Consider the following 14,536-nt stretch of genomic DNA (forward strand, 5'->3'; position numbering starts at 1 on the left):
TTTTTGTTTCTGTTTAATGTCTGTGTGCTGTTAGTGTTTCTTGTTTTGTATTATGTTCCGTTTATTTATTAAAACACTCCCTGAACTTGCTTCCTGACTCTCAGCGCACATCGTTACACCGATATTTACCTATAGTGGCATGTTTTCATAAGCCTGGGTCCCAGGAAAACAAAGCATTTCTTATTTGGGTCCCAGAACCCCTGCTGTACATGCTGGGGACACACACACACACACAGTCTAGTCTCTCTCACACACACACACACACACACACACACACACACACACACACACACTCCGCTGGGCTCCTTTGCTGACATTGCAAAAAGAGATACACCGGGTCGATTACCCAGTCTGTCACTTTATAATTTGGTGACGTGTGTGTGATTATTGGATGTACACTACCGGTCAAAAGTTTGAGGACACCTACTCATCCAAGGGTTTTTCTTCATCAAGGCAAAGGGTGGCTATTTGAAGAATCTCAAATATAAAATATATTTTGATTTAACACTTTCTTTGTTACTACATGATTCCATATGTGCTATTCCATAGTTTTGATGTCTTCACTATTATTATACAGTGTAAATAATAGTCAAAATGATGAAAAACCCTTGAATGAGTGCAGTGTCTTGCAAAAGTATTCACCCCCTTGGCGTTTTTCCTATTTTGTTGCATTACAACCTGTAATCTAAATGGATTTTTATTTGGATTTCATGTAATGGACATACACAAAATAGTCTAAATTGTTGAAGTGAAATGAACAAAATAACTTGTTTGAAAAATATAACAAAAATACGGAAAAGTGGTGCGTGTATATGTATTCACCCTCTTTGCTAAGAAGCCCCTAAATAAGATCTGGTGCAACCAATTACCTTCAGAAGTCACATAATTAGTTAAATAATGTCCACCTGTGTGCAATCTAAGTGTCACATGATCTCAGTATATATACACCTGTTCTGAAAGGCCCCAGAGTCTGCAACACAACTAAGCAAGGGGCACCACCAAGCAAGCGGCACCATGAAGGCCAAGGAGCTCTCCAAACAGGTCAGGGACAAAGTTGTGGAGAAGTACAGATCAGGGTCGGGTTATATCAGAAACTTTGAACATCCCACGGAGCACCATTAAATCCATTATGAAAAAAATGAAAGAATATGGCACCACAACAAACCTGCCAAGAGAGGGCCACCCCCCAAAACTCACAGACCAGGCAAGGAGGGCATTAATCAGAGAGGCAACAAAGAGACCAAAGATAACCCTGAAGGAGCTGCAAAGCTCCACAGGGGAGATTGGAGTATCTGTCCATAGGACCACTTTAAGAGGTACACTCCACATAGCTGGGCTTTACGGAGAAGTGGCCAGAAAAAAAGCCATTGCTTACAGAAAAAATAAGCAAACACGTTTGGTGTTCGCCAAAAGGCACGAGGGAGACTCCCCAAACATATGGAAGAAGGTACTCTGGTCAGATGAGACTAAAATTGAGCTTTTTGGCCATCAAGGAAAACGCTATGTCTGGCGCAAACCCAACACCTCTCATCAACCCGACGAGAACAACATCCCCACAGTGAAGCATGGTGGTGGCAGCATCATGCAGTGGGGATGTTTTTCATTGGCAGGGACTGGGTAACTGGTCAGAATTGAAGGAATGATGGTTGCCGCTAAATATAGGGAAAATCTTGGGGGAAACCTGTTTCAGTCTTCAAGACATTTGTGACTGGGATGAAGGTTCACCTTTCAGCAGGACAATGATCCATACTGCTAAAGCAACACTTTAGTGTTTTAAGGGGAAACATTTAAATGTCTTGGAATGGCCTAGTCAAAGCCCAGACCTCAATCCAGTTGAGAATCTGTGGTATGACTTAAAGATTGCTGTACACCAGCGGAAACCATCCAACTTGAAGGAGCTGGAGCAGTTTTTCCTTGAAGAATGGGCAAAAATCCTAGTGGTTAAATGTGCCAAGCTTATAAAGACATACCCCAAGAGACTTGCAGCTGTAATTGTTGCAAAGGTGGCTCTACAAACTATTGCCTTTGGGGGGTGAATAGTTATGCACACTCAAGTTCTTTTTTTGTCTTATTTCTTGTTTGTTTCACAATAAAAAATATTTTGCATCTTCAAAGTGGTAGGCATGTTGTGTAAATCAAATGATACAACCCCCCCCAGAAAAGTAATTTTAATTCCAGGTTGTAAGGCAATAAAATTGAAAAAATGCCAAGAGGTTGAATACTTTCGCAAGCCAGTGTAGGTGTTCTAAAACTTTTGACCGGTTGTGTACAGTCGTGGTCAAAATATTTGAGAATGGCATAAATATTAATTTTCACAAGGTCTACTGCCTCAGTTTGTATGATGGCAATTTGCATATACTCCAGAATGTTTTGAAGAGTGATCATTAATTGCAAAGTCCATCTTTGCCATGCAAATTAACTGAATCCCAAAAAACATTTCTACTGCATTTCAGCCCTGCCACAAAAGGACCAGCTGACATCATGTCAGTGATTCTCTTGTTAACACAGGTGTGAGTGTTGACGAGGACAAGGCTGGACATCACTCTGTCATGCTGATTGAGTTCGAATAACAGACTGGAAGCTTCAAAAGGAGGGTGGTGCTTGGAATCCTTGTTCTTCCTCTGTCAACCATGGTTACCTGCAAGCAAACACATGCTGTCATCATTGCTTTGCACAAAAAGAGCTTCACAGGCAAGGATATTGCTGCCAGTAAGATTGCACCTAAATCAACCACTTATCGGATCTTCAAGCACTTCAAGGAGAGCAGTTCAATTGTTGTGTTGAAGGCTTCAGGGCGCCCAAGAAATTCCAGCAAGCTTAATTCAAGTTAATTCAGCTGCGGAATTGGGGCACCACCAGTACAGAGCTTGGTCAGGAATGGCAGCAGGCAGGTGTGAGTGCATCTGCACGCACAGTGAGGTGAAGGCTTTTGGTGGATGGCCTGGTGTCAAGAAGGGCAGCAAAGAAGCCACTTCCCTCCAGGAAAAACATCAGGGGCAGACTGACATTCTGCAAAAGGTACAGGGATGGACTGCTGAGGACTGGGGTAAAGTCATTTTCTCTGATGAATACCCTTTCCGATTGTTTGGGGCATCCGGAAAAAAGCTTGTCCGGAGAAGACAAGGTGAGCGCTACCATCAGTCCTGTGTCATGCCAACAGTAAAGCATCCTGAGACCATTCATGTGGGAAATTGCTTCTCAGCCAGTTGCTTCCTTTGCCTATAAACACAGCCATGAATATAGAATGGTACCAACACATCCTCAGAGAGAATCTTCTCCCAACCATCCAGGAACAGTTTGGTGACAAGCAATGCCTTTTCCAGCATGATGGAGTACCTTGCCATAAGGCAAAAGTGATAACTAAGTGACTCGGGGAACAAAACATCGATATTTTGGGTCCATGGCCAGGAAACTCCCCCCTGACCTTAATCCCATTGAGAACTTGTGGTCAATCCTCAAGAGTGGCCTCCCGGGTGGCGCAGTGGGTAAGGGCGCTGTACTGCAGCGCCAGCTGTGCCATCAGAGTCCCTGGGTTCGCGCCTAGGCTCTGTCGTAACCGGCCGCGACTGGGAGGTCCGTGGGGCGACGCACAATTGGCCTAGTGTCATCCGGGTTAGGGAGGATTTGGTCGGTAGGGATGTCCTTGTCTCATCGCGCACCAGCGACTCCTGTGGCGGGCCGGGCGCAGTGCGCGCTAACCAAGGTTGCCAGGTGCATACTGTTTCCTCTGACACATTGGTGCGGCTGGCTTCCGGGTTGGATGCGCGCTGTCTTAAGAAGCAGTACGGCTGGTTGAGTTGTGTATCGGAGGATGCATGACTTTCAACCTCTCCCGAGCCCGTACTGGAGTTGTAGCGATGAGACAAGATAGTAGCTACTACAACAATTGGATACCATGAAATTGGGGAGAAAAAAGGGCTCAAATTAAAATAAAAAATTCCTCAAGAGGCGGGTGGACAAACAAAATCCCACAAACTCTGACAAACTCCAAGCATTGATTATGCAAGAATGGGCTGACATCAGTCAGGATGTGGCCCAAAAGTTAATTGACAGCATGGGCTGACATCAGGATTGCAGAGGGCTTGAAAAAGAAGTGTGAACACTGCAAATATCGACTTTTTGCATCAACTTCATGTAATTGTCATAAAAGCCTTTGACACTTATGAAATGTAATTATACTTCAGTATTCCATAGTAACATCTGACAAAAATATCTAAAGACACGGAAGCAGCAAACTTTTATACAAATTAATATTTGTGTCCTTCTCAAAACTTTTGGCCACGACGGTATGTAGTTGTGGTTGTATGGATGTCAAAGGTTGGGACATAAACGTTTAATCCCAGCCAGGAAATCTTACAGCTCAGAGGAGAGAAAGCTCTGAAGGAACTTTCACCATGTCTGTCTGGACAGCTCCTCATAAAAAGCATTTTCTAATTCTGGAATCTTCCATATCCGTTTTGGTATAGAGTTTTTGGATGGTTTATAGTTTTCAGTGTTAGAGTAAGGCCATACGGTAAACATCGATCAACTTCCATTTTGCGATTCATTACTGTCTACTGGACAGGTTGGGCACAGTGTCCCACGAGGTGCAATTAGACCCACAACCATCTGTTTCATTACAAGAACACTACCAGGACACACGCACACACAGACTCAGACACATGCACACAGAAAGACAGATACACACATGCAGATCATATGATAGAGTTTCTCTCGTATCAACTTCTGTTTGTGTATTTCATAAACAGTCAGCATAAAATGACATTGTTTTCCTCTGTATGCCTGAGAAGCTACTGTCCATCTCTGACTATCCCTTCTAATAGCTGCTGTGATACTGTGTGTGTGTGTGTGTGTGTGTGTGTGTGTGTGTGTGTGTTGGTGCACACTACAGTGGTACAATCTTGATTTACTCTAATGTGTGCAATGTATGTATGTGTGTTTGTGTTGCAGTGTCGTGTCAGGACGGAGCTGGGAGAGTTTACTGTCATCTACGCTCTGATCGGATGGATCCAAGGACATATAAACACTACATCAAGAGACACACTTGCAGCTTTATTTTTTCACAGCCATACTTCATTAGGCCCTTGTTTTATACAATAGAATGTGTTCTCAACTATTGCTGTTGTTGCTAAAAAAAACATGTAGTCCATTTTGACCTATGATGTCGGGTACCTAAAGGCCTGGTACCCAAAGGCCTGGTACCCAAAAGCCTGGTACCCAAAGGCCTGGTACCCAAAGGCCTGGTACCTAAAGACCTGGTACCCAAAGGCCTGGTACCTGCAACCTAAAGTGGATGCAGTGAGTCTTAACTTAAAGTGGAGAAACTGTGTTTGCGGAATTAGGAGGGTGTTGTTCTCTCTGCCTCAGTAAATTAGCTGTGTTTATTGGACCCCTTGGGGACACTATCAGCCAACACAGTCAGAGAGGGTGTGGGTGTGTGCAGTGGCGGACTGGGACCAGAAATGGTCCCTGGCATTTCTAACACACCGGCCCATTTTTTGCCTCGAGGCCCAACACAGGACCATTTTTTGCTTCGAGGCCCAACACCGGCCCATTTTTTGCCTCGAGGCCCAACACCGGCCCATTTCTTGCCTCGAGGCCCAACACCGACCCATTTTTTCCTTGAGGCCCTTATTATTATTAGCCAAATAATTACAATTTCTCTCTCACTTTATTCTATCACAGACAGACACACAGACACCCACCAGGCAAATGTTAGTGCAGCAGCTCTACAGGGGGCTGTGGGAGGTCCCATTGTAATTTACTCTATGTTAAATCTGGTTCGGGCTGGGAACACACACACTACTAGCTAACACTACTGTGGGGTTGGGGACACATGCATGCACACACGGACACACACATGCACACACACTAGGGCTGACCTCAATTAGTCAACTGGCCGATTGTTTGGTCGTTAGGCTGTTGGTCGACCGAGATTGTTTTAGTCGAGCAGATTGTTTTAGTCAAGCAGTAACAAATATATATATTTTTTTTCACCCATCTCAGTCAACTAATCCATTGCGGCGCCTAGACTAAAAGACAATTTATGCTTGATTTGAAAATGTGGTAGGAGGCTCCATATTGAGGGCGTGACACAATAGCGTAGTCTCCAGGGGCTTGCAGAGGCCAACACGAGCTCCCCTCCGACATTTTTGTAACAATGCAGAGGGCTCTGTATAGCACCACATTGACATTATTTTTTGATGGTGGATGGGGGCAGTACCTCCTGTATAAACACAAACTCACTTCCTTGACAACATCTCTGCACTGCTATGCAAAGCACAAGAAGTTTGAATGGCCTGACTTCTGCTGAGGCCATATAACCAATAACCAATATATATATATATAACCAATATAACCAATAATTCTGCATGGCCACGTCGGATTGACCATGCGCCCAGCACAATGCCCTTCTCTCTCCAGAATAGTTTGCGTTTGATTGTTAGTGTATATCAATTCCCCGGAACATACAGTGCCTTGCGAAAGTATTTGGCCCCCTTGAACTTTGTGACCTTTTGCCACATTTCAGGCTTCAAACATAAAGATATAAAACTGTATTTTTTTGTGAAGAATCAACAACAATAGACACTTTAGACACAACAACAAACGACACTTTTTATGAATATCTTTAAAAAATGGCTCTCTTCTTGCCACTCTTCCATAAAGGCCAGATTTGTGCAATATACGACTGATTGTTGTCCTATGGACAGAGTCTCCCACCTCAGCTGTAGATCTCTGCAGTTCAGTGGTCATGGGCCTCTTGGCTGCATCTCTGATCAGTCTTCTCCTTGTATGAGCTGAAAGTTTAGAGGGACGGTCAGGTCTTGGTAGATTTGCAGTGGTCTGATACTCCTTCCATTTCAATATTATCGCTTGCACAGTGCTCCTTGGGATGTTTAAAGCTTGGGAAATCTTTTTGTATCCAAATCCGGCTTTAAACTTCTTCTCAACAGTATCTCGGACCTGCCTGGTGTGTTCCTTGTTCTTCATGATGCTCTCTGCGCTTTTAACGGACCTCTGAGACTATCACAGTGCAGGTGCATTTATACAGAGACTTGATTACACACAGGTGGATTGTATTTATCATCATTAGTCATTTAGGTCAACATTGGATCATTCAGAGATCCTCACTGAACTTCTGGAGAGAGTTTGCTGCACTGAAAGTAAAGGGGCTGAATAATTTTGCACGCCCAATTTTTCAGTTTTTGATTTGTTAAAAAAGTTTGAAATATCCAATAAATATCATTCCACTTCATGATTGTGTCCCACTCGTTGTTGATTCTTCACAAAAAAATACAGTTTTATATGTTTATGTTTGAAGCCTGAAATGTGGCAAAAGGTCGCAAAGTTCAAGGAGGCCGAATACTTTCGCAAGGCACTGTATATCACCAGTAGTACATTTACCAACCTCTTAAGGATCTGCCCTTTTATTTCAATTCTTGCCTAAGATATACCAAAATCTAACTGCCTGTAGCTTAGGACCTGAAGCAATGATATGCACATTATTGATACTACTTAAAAGGAAACACTTTGAAGTTTGTGGAAATGTTAAATTAATATAGAATAATGTAACACATTAGATCTGGTAAAAGATAATACAAAGAAAAAAACTACAGTTTTTTTGTATTTTTTTTGTACCATCATCTTTGAAAAAGAGAAAGGCCATAATGTATTATAATGTATTATTCCAGCCCAGGCACCGTTTAGATTTTGGCCATTAGATGGCAGCAGTGTATGTGCAAAGTAGTAGATCCAATGAATCGTTGCATTTATGTTAAAAATGTTGCATCAAGACTGCCCAAATGTGCCTAATTTGTTTATTAATAACTTTTCAAGTTCATAACTGTGCACTCTCCTCAAAAATGGCATGGTATTCTTTCAATGTAATAGCTAATGCAAATGGGACAGTGAGGTTAGATTAACAATAGTTTAAGCTTTCTGCCGATATCAGACGTGTTTATATCCTGGGAAATGTTATTGTTTCTTGCAATGTCATGCTAATCACATTAGCGCACATTAGCTGAACCGTTCCGAGGGTGGGACACCGATCTGTAGATATCCTTAAGAGGTTTTAATTCCTGTAATTTCTAATCTACAATGTTCATTAATTTGGTTAAGGTAATATATTTTAATGCATTCAATATTATTATTCCAGTTTTCTCATTCTCATTGTCGGAGTGGACACATTGTTTACAGAGTGCACAACCTATGCTACACTTGTTTTGTCAATTTATTCATTGTCTTTTGTTTGGAGCGCTCCTGCCAATGTTGAGTAAGTACACGCACACATAGAAGTAGGCCTATAGGCTATCTGGCCTGCACTCAAATGTAGGCATAAAAATATTCTCATTTGGGGATCTGATAGTATTTCTGATTGGCGTAACACACCACAACTAATGAACTGTGGAACATCTCAAAGTAATGTTTTCTTCACCTCAAACAGCAAGCAAACAAAGTCTGTTTTTACATCTATTGATAATTACAATAGTTCTTCAATGTATAACCACAGCGTGAAAGGGAAACATTTAATAATTTGATCCAATAGAAACGTCATAAAATAGGCCTACCTGATTACTTCTTATCCGTGCTTGATTTGGACTGAAATAGGTTCCGGCACTCATTTTGGGTGCTGGTACCGTTTATATTTAAGGTGCAGGAGCTCCACAATACTTTTGAGCTATCAATCAATCAATCAATCAAATCAATAAAATGTATTTTTAAAACCCTTCTTACATCAGCTGATCACAAAGTGCTGTACAGAATCCCAGCCTAAAACCCCAAACAGTAAGCAAAACAGGTGTAGAAGCACGGTGGCTAGGAAAAACTCCTTAGAAAGGCCAGAACCTAGGACGAAACCTAGAGAGGAACCAGGCTCTGAGGGGGGCCAGTCCTCTTCTGGCTGTGCTGGGTGGAGATTATTACAGAACATGGCCAAGATGTTCAAATGTTCATAAATGACCAGCAGGGTCAAATAATAATAATCACAGTGGTTGTCGAGGGTGCAACAGGTGTGAGTAAATGTCAGTTGGCTTTTCATAGCCGATCATTGAGAGTATATCAACCGCTCCTGCTGTCTCTGGAGAGTTGAAAACAGCAGGTCTGGGACAGGTAGCATGTCCGGTGAACAGGTCAGGGTTCCTTAGTCGCAGGCAGAACCGTTGAAACTGGAGCAGCAGCACGACCAGGTGGACTGGGGACAGCAAGGAGTCATCAGGCCAAGTAGTCCTGAGGCATTATCCTAGGGTTCAGGTCCTCCGAGAGAGAGAAATAATGAAAGAAAGAGAGAAAGAGAGAGAGAAAAAGTGAGAGAATTAGAGAGAGCATACTTACATTCACACAGGACACCGGAAAAGACAGGACAAATACACCAGATATAACAGGCTGACCCTAGCCCCCAGACACATAAACTATTGCAGCATAAATACTGGAGGCTGAGACAGGAGGGGTCGGGAGACACTGTGGCCCCGTCCGACGATACCCCCAGACAGGGCCAAACAGGCAGGATATAACCCCACCCACTTTGCCAAAGCATAGCCCCCACACTACTAGAGGGATATCTTCAACCACCAACTTTCCATCCTGAGACAAGGCCGTGTATAGCCCACGAAGATCTCCCCATGGCACAACCCAAGAGGGAGCGCCAAACCCAGACTGGAACACACTCAAGTATTCTATGAGGAAGTATTCTACTATTCTATGAGGAACAGGAGCTCAAGCAGTAGAACATTTGAGGTGTCGGTATTCAGCTCCGGTGAGCTCCTGTCCAAGTCAAGCACTGCTTCTTATCCCTTGTGCAAATAGCCTACAGCTGTGTCTGTCCCGAGCTCACTGGTGCAGGAAGCTGAGGGCCCAGAATATTTTATACAATGTTGCAAGTTTGCTAGCATAAGCTTCGGGCCTTACCCAAGTTTATAGTTGATACAATGTTTGAAGTTCTTTGCAGACAGGCCATGTATAGCCAATGTGATTTATAGGATATTTATTTTTATCAGGTTATTTTCTACCTGTAGGCTGCAATGTTTTATTTGTGTCACGCCCTGCTCTGTTTCACCTGTCCTTGTGCTTGTCTTCACCCCCCTCCAGGGGTTGCCCATCTTCACTATCATCCCCTGTGTATTTATTCCTGTGTTCTCTGTCTGTTTGTTGCCAGTTTGTCTTGTATGTCCGTCTTGTAGTTCGTCTTGTTACTTTTTAGGTTTGTATCATTTTCATTCATTTTGATTAAACCACTTGACAATGATTTTGAGACATGATAAAAATGTGTTTAGAGGTTGGAGATATGTTGTGAGTAGATGAACATGCGAGGTAGTAATGGAGCCCTTTGAAGTGATTGTTTGACAATCAGATGAAGACATCATGACTGGTTGAGGTTATGCCATGGTAAAAGGTCATACATTTTAAAAGTTCAATCACAAATGTTTAAGACTCACAGAGATCCTATTAAATTAGTAGGGATTCTATATGTAGTTCTATGATTAGGCCATCAAGGTCCCTCACCATAAGTTCCTCACCATACAGCAGGTCCCTCACCATAGGTCCCTCACCATAGGTCTCTCATCATACAGTAGGTCTCTCACCATATGTCCCTCACTATAGGTCCCTCATCAGAGGTCCCTCACCGGGAAGAAATTGAGTCTACTTCCACCCTTGTATACACATACATACACATGGATACAAACACGTACACATACATAGAGTCACAGACTGTATAAAAATCTTAGTTGTCTAGTGTTTCTTAGTCTAAATATGGTGTGTATGGGTAAGTATGCATCATTGTGTGTATGTGGGACTGTGTGCTTGTATGTCAAGCATGTAAACCCAGCAAAAAAAGAAAGGTCCCTTTTTCAGGACCCTGTCTTTCAAAGATAATTCGTAAAAATCCAAATAACTTCACAGATCTTCATTGTAAAGGGTTTGAACACTGTTTCCCATCTAAACAACTGATGAACACGCACCTGTGGAACGGTCGTTAAGACACTAACAGCTTACAGACGGTAGGCAATTAAGTTCACAGTTCTGAAAAGTTAGAACACTAAAGAGGCCTTTCTACTGATTCTGAAAAGCACCAAAAGAAAGATGCCCAGTGTCCCTGCTCATCTGCGTGAACATGCCTTAGGCATGCTGCAAGGAGGCATGAGGACTGCAGATGTGGCCAGGGCAATAAATTGCAATGTCCGTACTGTGAGATGCCTAAGACAGCACTGCAGGGAGATAGGAAGGACATCTGATTGTCCTGTTTCATAAAAATGTGCATATGAAAACCATAACTGGCATGCAAATCGGTAGAAATGGTAAGACAAATTGCCATTCCACATGAGAAAGTTTCCAGACTTCTCATGTAACCTATTACCAGCAACTTCAAGAGAGTAATGGTAGAATCTGCAAAAGCCAGCAGGAGCGGGAGGAGAATAGTTGAGTCAGTTTAATTTTTTTCTTCTTCTGATGATCTAGATACTGTATCTGCCGCCCACTTGAGGCATTTGTCTTATTTCATCAAACCGCAAGCTTTAAGCATCAGACAGACACAGGGCGTACAGTATAGATCATTTTATTAAAATGTCTTGTCTATGAAAAAAAAATAACACGTTTAAATATGTCGACCAAAGGACAGACAACTTTCACTCAACCAAGATTTTGTTTAGTTGGGGGCAGCCCTAACACACACACTGCCAGCTAATGTTACTATTTTACCTCCAGGCACATCTTCACAGCGACTCCAGAGCAGGCAGCCAAGGCTGGACGAGACAACAGTCAAAAGGCTTTTTATAAACAGCATTTTGCTGTCAATGAGTCATCATAAGCATAATGACAACCAAATCATTCAGTTCGCCTAATTAAAATGCCTGGGTTGGAATCACCATCGGGAAGTCTCCAAATAAAGCCTGCAATGAATTCATATGGAACATGTCCAGAGGTAAATATCATGGATCACCACTCACAACACTCATCTATTTTTACACGTATTCTGCATCATTATGGCTAATCGACAGGACTAAAACTACATAGAAGACACAAATCACATTTTAATTAGTCAGAAAGTGCTTTAATTAGCGCACTGTACCTTATGTTCCAACTCAGCACTAGCATGTCTAATTCTATAAATCTAACACACTTGGATAGGGTGTTCGTAAGTGCTTTATTACAGTGTGATGTACTGGACCTGGGAAAGGTGTGGGATTTCCTGAATGGCACCGTAATTGAGAATTAGATCTTAAATGAATTGCCTCGTTAAATAAAGGTTCAATAAAACCACAAATGTATGTGAGGAAGAGCTTGGTGGAGAAGGACCTGACCACGGGAACCACCAGAGGTAGGGGATCCAGACACAATGATTGTCAGAGCGTGTCTGCCATGGCAACCAGGACCCCAGAGAATTGCTCTCTCTCTTTGTCTGTCTGTCCCCCTGAACCTACCACAGATAACAATTACACATGGACTGATTAAACTGCTTTGTCTGTCTGTCCCCCTGAACCTACCACATATAACAATTACACATGCACTGATTAAACTGCTTTGTCTGTCTGTCCCCCTGAACCTACCACAGATAACAATTACACATGCACTGATTAAACTGCTTTGTCTGTCTGTCCCCCTGAACCTACCACAGATAACAATTACACATGCACTGATTAAACTGCTTTGATTACACACCTTCTAATTGAGAGAGTCAATGAAGTCATTGAATAGATAAGTATCACTTCTGTGTGTGTGGGGGGGGGGGGGCTGTTTTGTCTAATCGAGTGTAGAGGGTTTGAGTTAAGCAACTGGTCAAAGGATTGACTGAACTGTCTCTGGGAGAAAATGTAGGTGCTGTGGTAGACAGAGCTTCACTACCTTTTCCCACAATGGAAATGATGTTTTCCATCTTCCTATTCATTCAGGTATTTGGTATGTTTTCCCTTTGAGTGCTATGTCGGTGTCAGATTCAGCCAAGAAGAAATGGAGAGATATGGACAGGGACAGAAAGTCATCCCAGCCCAGTGCTGTCCAGACCAACACTATAGACAGTAAGTCACACACACATACTGTACATTAGGGCTGTGACGATGCCAGTATCACAATATTTTTTTCCATGGCAAAAATGAAAACACAAAGCAGACCAAAGTCTTTGGTCCTTTAAACACATGCTGTATGTAAAACAGTGTTCGCTACTGACTTGCCTAGTTAAATGAAGGTAAAATGAAGGTAAATGAAGGTAAAATGTGCCTGGATGACAATATAATGATGTTTGTTTCCAACATTAGGAAAGCCTACGCTCCAAAATGCAATGTTGTTCAATGACAACACTGACATTTTGCCATGGCAGAGATGAGTTACCGACACCGAGATGCGCGTTGACAGTGTGGGCGCATCAATTCGGGCCTAATTATAATCGCCAAGTGTCATTACACTTTTTGGTGTGTTGTGTAGAAGAGGTCTCTTTCCATTCACCACTGTTTAGAGGTTGGAGATATGTTGTGAGTAGATGAACATGCGTGGTAGTAAAGGAGCCCTTTGAAGTGATTGTTTGACAATCAGATGAAGACATCATGACTGGTTGAGGTATGCCAATGTAAAAGGTCATACATTTTAAAAGTTCAATCACAAATGTTTAAGACTCACAGAGATCCTATTGAATTAGTAGGGATTCTATATGTAGTTCTGTGATTAGGCCATCAAGGTCCCTAACCATAAGTTCCTCACCATACAGCAGGTCCCTCACCATAGGTCCCTCACCATAGGTCTCTCATCATACAGTAGGTCTCTCACCATATGTCCCTCACTATAGGTCCCTCATCAGAGGTCCCTCACCGGGAAGAAATTGAGTCTACTTCCACCCTTGTATACAAATGCAGTGGGGAAGACACTTAAAAAGATGAGAGAGGCCTGTAATTTTCATCAAAGGTACACTTCAACTATGACAGACAAAATGAAGGAAAAAAAATCCAGAAAGTCACATTGTAGGATTTTTAATTAATTAATTTGCAAATTATGGTGGAAAATAAGTATTTAAACTATGTCTAAAGACTGTTCACACCTTAGGGAAGCCATAGAAAAAGGAATATTGTTGATATCCCTTTAAATGGAGGATAGGCACGCATAGGAACAGAGAGGTTTCAAAATAAGAGGCACTTCCTGATTGGATTTTCCTCAGGGTTTCGCCTGCAATATCAGTTCTGTTATACTCACAGACAATATTTTGACAGTTTTGGAAACGTTAGAGTATTTTCTATCCTAATCTGTCAATTATATGCATATTCTAGCTGTATAGGCTGTTTACTCTGGGAATTACATTTTTCCAAACATAAAAATAGTGCCCCCTAGCTTAAAGAGGTTAATGCAGCTGGTGGCCACACCAGATACTGACTGTTACTTTTGATTTTGACCCCCCCTTTGTTCAGGGACACATCATTCCATTTCTGTTAGTCACATGTCTGTGGAACTTGTTCAGTTTATGTCTCAGTTGTTGAATCTTGTCATGTTCATACAAATATTTACACATGTTAAGTTTTCTGAAAATAAACACAGTTGACAGTGAGAGGACGTTTATTTTTTG

Source organism: Oncorhynchus masou, chromosome 16, assembly GCF_036934945.1.
Source record: "Oncorhynchus masou masou isolate Uvic2021 chromosome 16, UVic_Omas_1.1, whole genome shotgun sequence".
NCBI lineage: Eukaryota > Metazoa > Chordata > Actinopteri > Salmoniformes > Salmonidae > Oncorhynchus > Oncorhynchus masou.